Source organism: Nerophis lumbriciformis, linkage group LG09 (genome assembly GCF_033978685.3).
Source record: "Nerophis lumbriciformis linkage group LG09, RoL_Nlum_v2.1, whole genome shotgun sequence".
Classification (NCBI taxonomy): Eukaryota; Metazoa; Chordata; class Actinopteri; order Syngnathiformes; family Syngnathidae; genus Nerophis; species Nerophis lumbriciformis.
In genome coordinates, this window is record NC_084556.2 from 50,586,740 (window position 1) to 50,593,214 (window position 6,475).

Consider the following 6,475-nt stretch of genomic DNA (forward strand, 5'->3'; position numbering starts at 1 on the left):
ATATATATATATATATATATATATATACATATATATATATATATATATACACATATATACATATATATATATATATATACATACATATGTATATATATATATATATATATATATATATATATATATATATATATATATATATATATATATATATATATATATATATATATATAAATAAAATAAATACTTGAATTTCAGTGTTCATTTACAAATACAACTCACAAACACTTTAGAGTTAGGCTCCACCATCAGAATATGTACTTAAACTTATAAAGATCACATGGATATTATTCAGTGAGGTGATTCACCAAAACTAACCTGTTATACAGAAGGAAAAAGCACACAGGACGTTTCAATTGTTCACAGACTGGTCGCGCTCATCAGAATGACAAGACACTTCCGGTCTGCAGGTGATAGCATTCAATTGGGAAGAAACGCCCTACTGCCCCCTACTGACCAATGTGAATACTGATAAATGTGTAATGACAGCTCCAAAAACGAATTCAAACCACAAAATAAAATAAATAAATCAACACAAAAATGTGACACATTATGTGTGGGTCACATATGCATGTACAGTAGATGTCAGTATTGTCCTGTTTAAAAGTGTCACAACATTGCTGTTTACGGCAGACGAACTGCTTTACGGTAGACACTGTTGTTGTGTGTTGTCAACACGTCACTCAGGTCCGCCTGAATTTCGGGAGTTTTTCGGGAGAAAATTTGTCCCGGGAGGTTTTCGGGAGAGGCGCTGAATTTCGGGAGTCTCCCGGAAAATCCGGGAGGGTTGGCATGTATGCTTATATTCAATATTGAATAGACTGCAAAGACAAGATACTTAATGTTCCAACTGAGAAACTTTTTTTTTTTTTTTTGCAAATAATCATTAACTTAGAATTTAAAGGCCTACCGAAACCCACTACTACCGACCACGCAGTCTGATAGTTTATATAACAATGATGAAATATTAACATTGCAACACATGCCAATACGGCCGGGTTAGCTTACTAAAGTGCAATTTTAAATTTTGCGCGAAATATCCTGCTGAAAGCGTCTCGGTATGATGACGTCTGCGCGTGACGTCACGGATTGTAGAGGACATTTTGGGACAGCATGGTGGCCAGCTATTAAGCCGTCTGTTTTCATCGCAAAATTCCACAGTATTCTGGACATCTGTGTTGGTGAATCTTTTGCAATTTGTTCAATGAACAATGGAGACAGCAAAGAAGAAAGCTGTAGGTGGGAAGCGGTGTATTGCGGCAGGTGTATTGCACCCCCGCCGTAGAATGCACCCCCTTGACTGTTGTGCCGGATAACACAGCCGGTGTTTCATTGTTTACATTCCCGGAAGATGACAGTCAAGCTTTGTGGAGAACTGGGACAACAAGAGACTCTTACCAGGAGGACTTTGAGTTGGATGCGCAGACGCGGTACCGTGAGTACGCATGCAGCTGCGGCTTCCAAACATTTGATCGCTTGCCCGTACGTGCGTGCCGCTATGTGCATGTCACGTACGTAACTTTGAGGACTTTGGGGAAATATATGTGCTGTATGAACTTTGGGGAGGTGAACGGTACTTTGGGATGTGGGATTGAGTGTGTTGTGCAGGTGTTTGAGTTGTATTGGCGGGTTATATGGACGGGAGGGGGAAGGTGTTTGTTATGCGGGATTAATTTGTGGCATATTAAATATAAGCCTGGTTGTGTTGTGGCTATGTCTTGTGTTCATTTACTCTTTTAGTCATTCCCAGCTAAATATCAAGTCCCACCCGCCTCTCACAGCATCTTCCCTATCTGAATCGCTCCCACTGCCCTCCAGTCCTTCACTCTCACTTTCCTCATCCACAAATCTTTCATCCTCGCTCAAATTAATGGGGAAATCGTCGCTTTCTCGGTCCGAATCGCTCTCGCTGCTGGTGGCCATGATTATAAACAATGTGCGGATGTGAGGAGCTCCACAACCGGTGACGTCACGCTACTCGTCTGCTACTTCCGGTACAGGCAAGGCTTTTTTATCAGCGACCAAAAGTTGCGAACTTTATCGTCGATGTTCTCTACTAAATCCTTTCAGCAAAAATATGTCAATATCGCGGAATGATCAAGTATGACACATAGAATGGACCTGCTATCACCAACTCTCCCGGGAAAGTACCAGATTTCAGTGCCCGTCCCGATAAACGTCACATTTGCTTTTCAGCCAGTTCAACATGTGCTGGCCCAGTCACATAATATGTGCGGCTTCTGCACGCACGCACGCACGCACGCACGCACAAGGGAATGCAACGCATACTTGATCAACAGGGATACAAGTTACACTGAGGGTTGCGCTATAAACAACTATAAGTTTTGTTAGAAATATACGCCACACTGTGAATCCACACCAAACAAGAATGACAAACACATTTCGGGAGAACATCCGCACCGTAACACAACATAAACACAACAGAACAAATACCCAGAACCCTTTGCAGCACTAACTCTTACGGGAGCTACAAGGCGGAGGGTGGGGGGGCGGGGTTTGGTGGTAGCGGGGTGTATATTGTAGCGTCCCGGAGGAGTTAGTGCTGCAAAGGGTTCTGGTTATTTGTTCTGTTGTGTCACGATGCAGATGTTCTCCCGAAATGTGTTTGTCATTCTTGTTTGGTGTGGATTCACAGTGTAGCGTATATTTCTAACATTGTTAAAGTTGTTTATACGGGCACCCTCAGTGTAACCTGTATCACTGTTGATCAAGTATGCGTTGCATTTTCATGTGTGTCTATGCAGAAGCTGAACATATCTTGTGACTGGGCAGGCACGTTGTTAGAATGGATGAAAAGTGGACGTGACGACAGCTCATAGCGGACGTTAAAGGCAGTGCCTCTAAGGCACGCCCCATAGACTGTGGTCCGGGTGGACTACGAGATATAATGACTAATGAACACCATCCATCCATCCATCCATCTTCTTCCGCTTATCCGAAGTCGGGTCGCGGGGGCAGCAGCTTAAGCAGGGAAGCCCAGACTTCCCTCTCCCCAGCCACTTCATCCAGCCCCTCCCGGGGGATCCCGAGGCGTTCCCAGGCCAGCCGGGAGAGATAGTCTTCCCAGCGTGTCCTGGGTCTCTGCCCCGTGGCCTCCTACCGGTCGGACGTGCCCGAAACACCTTCCTAGGGAGGCGTTCGGGTGGCATCCTGACCAGATGCCCGAACCACCTCATCTGGCTTCTCTCGATGTGGAGAAGCAGCGGCTTTACTTTGAGCTCCCCCCTAATGACAGAGCTTCTCACCCTATCTCTAAGGGAGAGCCCCGCCACTCGGCGGAGGAAACTCATTTCGGCCGCTTGTACCCGTGATCTTGTCCTTTCGGTCATGACCCAAAGCTCATGACCATAGGTGAGGATGGGAACGTAGATCGACCGGTAAATCGAGAGCTTTGCCTTCCGGCTCAGCTCCTTCTTCACCACAACGGATCGATACAGCGTCCGCATTACTGAAGACGCCGCACCGATCCGCCTGTCGATCTCACGATCCACTCTTCCCCCACTCGTGAACAAGACTCCGAGGTACTTGAACTCCTCCAATTGGGGCAAGATCTCCTCCCCAACCCGGAGATGGCACTCCACCCTTTTCCGGGAGAGAACCATGGACTCGGACTTGGAGGTGCTGATTCCCATCCCAGTCGCTTCACACTCGGCTGCGAACCGATCCAGTGAGAGCTGAAGATCTTGGCCGGATGAACACCTTCGTTGGATAATGAAGGTTACCTCAGCTCAAAGCCTAAATCCGAACATTAATGAACTAGCATCCAAGAAAAGATGGCAGGTATCTGGCTTGGGCACATCAGATTAGATCAGTGTGTTGCAAACTGAGCAGTTTAAAGTCCTGAATGATTGGTTTATTCATTGTTATTTTATTTTGAAATGTATTAGCCTGTGGAAAAAGTTAATGTTGATATTTACCTCAGAAGGCTGCAAATAGAAAAGAGGCATTCAATTTTTATTTAAATTGTATTTGATATGCCATTGATATTTTTTAATTATTATTATTATTATTTGAAACTGGATTTTGCATGTCACTATAAAGTTAAATAAGCCTTGCTTGTTCAATATTTAATGCAAAACTTGTTTGGGTCCCTGTTAAAAGGTTAATTTGTTCAACCTTGGCCCGCGGCTTTGTTCAGTTTTAAATTTTGGCCCACTCTGTATTTGAGTTTGACACCCCTGGTATAGACTGTATTACTTGCAGTGATCGCCAACTGGCGACTAGATGACGCTATAGCTCTGCTGGATCCATTGGGACGTTTCTTCAGCAACGGGGCGGAGCGTGTAGAGGTGGGCGGGGCTTAGAGAGAATATGCGTGTGTGTGTGTGTGTGTGTGTGATCATGGTGCACATGTCTTGGGAAAGAGACCTCTGGACCCGCCTGAGGTCTGACTTCCCGCCAAGAACAGCAAGACTGATATAGTGCAGGACGGGACATGGCGCGGACATGGGAGGGGGGCGGGGCCTAAGACACGGACACAAAGACTATGGGGCAAATAAAAACATTCACACGGCGATGATTGGAAGCACATGTTGACGGGGAACAATGGCGGAGTGTCTTCGTTTTGTGTTGTCATCTCGGGGGCGACGTGGGCGGCGTGACCATAACGATGATGAAGGACGGCGAGGCCTGGGAAGAGAAGGTCCAGGACAGACAAGGCCCCGCCCCGTCAACATCTGCGTCGCTTCATCACGTGACTGACGGCAGCGCACACCTGTGTGGTGCGCGCGTGTCTGTGCGCGTGCGCGTGTGCGTCAGACGCCAACAACAGCAGGGGAGCGAAGAGAGGAAGTGAGTGAGTGGGAGACGGAAGAGAAGGAGGTGAAGGAGGGGAGAGGCTGATGAGATGCAGATGCTCCACTCCGATGGGAAAAAAAAAAAAAAAGCACAAAACTGCGTTTATTAGCTCCGCCAAGCACAGTCCACTCATTGTCGTGACCTTCGGTGCTGGGGTCGCTTCCTGTAAAGGGTCACGTGACCACGTGTGCCTGCTGAATAAAACGACGACCATCACCAAGCGCTGACTTTTTCCGCAATCCAAGCCCGACGTGCTTTTGTCGGGCCGCCGTGTTGCGTACCTGATCCGTCAAAGGTTTGCGTGCGCTAAAAAAAACGAGCAAACCTGATCCGCTAAACTTGTGAGCAGAGAGTTGCGATCCATGTGAATACGCCGAACATATCAGAACGCCCGCAATACTGGGAGGAGAAGATGCAAATATGGTTAATCAGCGCGTTAAGTGCGATTTATCAAGACTTAAACTGTTCTGCGGGCCCCATTTTGCGTCTGTGTTTAGCACGCCGGAAACATGTGCAAAGTTGGGGGATCGTGCACCGTCCTACGTGTGCTTGTCAACATATATGGACCGTCCAAAATAAAAATGTGACGTGAATTTTATTTATGTAGCAATTTTCTATAGAGACTTAGCGCACTTTACATTGTGAAACCCATTATCTACATTTTTAAGCTATGTTTAAACCAGTGTGGGTGGCACTGGAAGCAGGAAGGGTCTATTCAGCAATATTATTTTATAATTTTATAGCAGCTGGGTGATTTAAGGGGCAGATTAAAACAAATAAAATAAAAATGTGAAGTGAATTATTTTTATATAGCACTTTTCTATAGAGACTTAGCGCACTTTACGTAGTGAAACCCATTATCTACATTTTTAAGCGACGTTTAAACCAGTGTGGGTGGCACTGTGAGCAGGTGGGTCTATTCAGCAATAGTATTTTATAATTTTATGGCAGCTGGGTGACTTAAGGGGCAGATTAAAACAAATAAAATAAAAATGTGAAGTGAATTATATTTATATAGCACTTTTCTATAGAGACTTTACGCACTTTACGTAGTGAAACCCATTATCTACATTTTGAAGTTATGTTTAACCCAGTGTGGGTGGCACTGGGAGCAGGTGGGTCTATTCAGCAATATTATTTTATAATTGTATAGCAGCTGGGTGATTTAAGGGGCAGATTAAAACAAATAAAATAAAAATGTGAAGTGAATTATTTTTATATAGCACTTTTCTATAGAGACTTAGCGCACTTTACGTAGTGAAACCCATTATCTACATTTTTAAGCGACGTTTAAACCAGTGTGGGTGGCACTGGGAGCAGGTGGGTCTATTCAGCAATATTATTTTATAATTTTATAGCAGCTGGATGACTTAAGGGGCAGATTAAAACAAATAAAATAAAAATGTGAAGTGAACAATATTTATATAGCTCTTTTCTATAGAGACTTAATGCACTTTACGTAGTGAAACCCATTATCTACATTTGTAAGCTATGTTTAAACCAGTGTGGGTGGCACTAGGAGCAGGTGGGTCTATTCAGCAATAGTATTTTATAATTTTATAGCAGCTGGATGAATTAAGGGGCAGATTAAAACAAATAAAATAAAAATGTGAAGTTAATTTTATTTATCTAGCACATTTCTATAGAGACTTAGCGC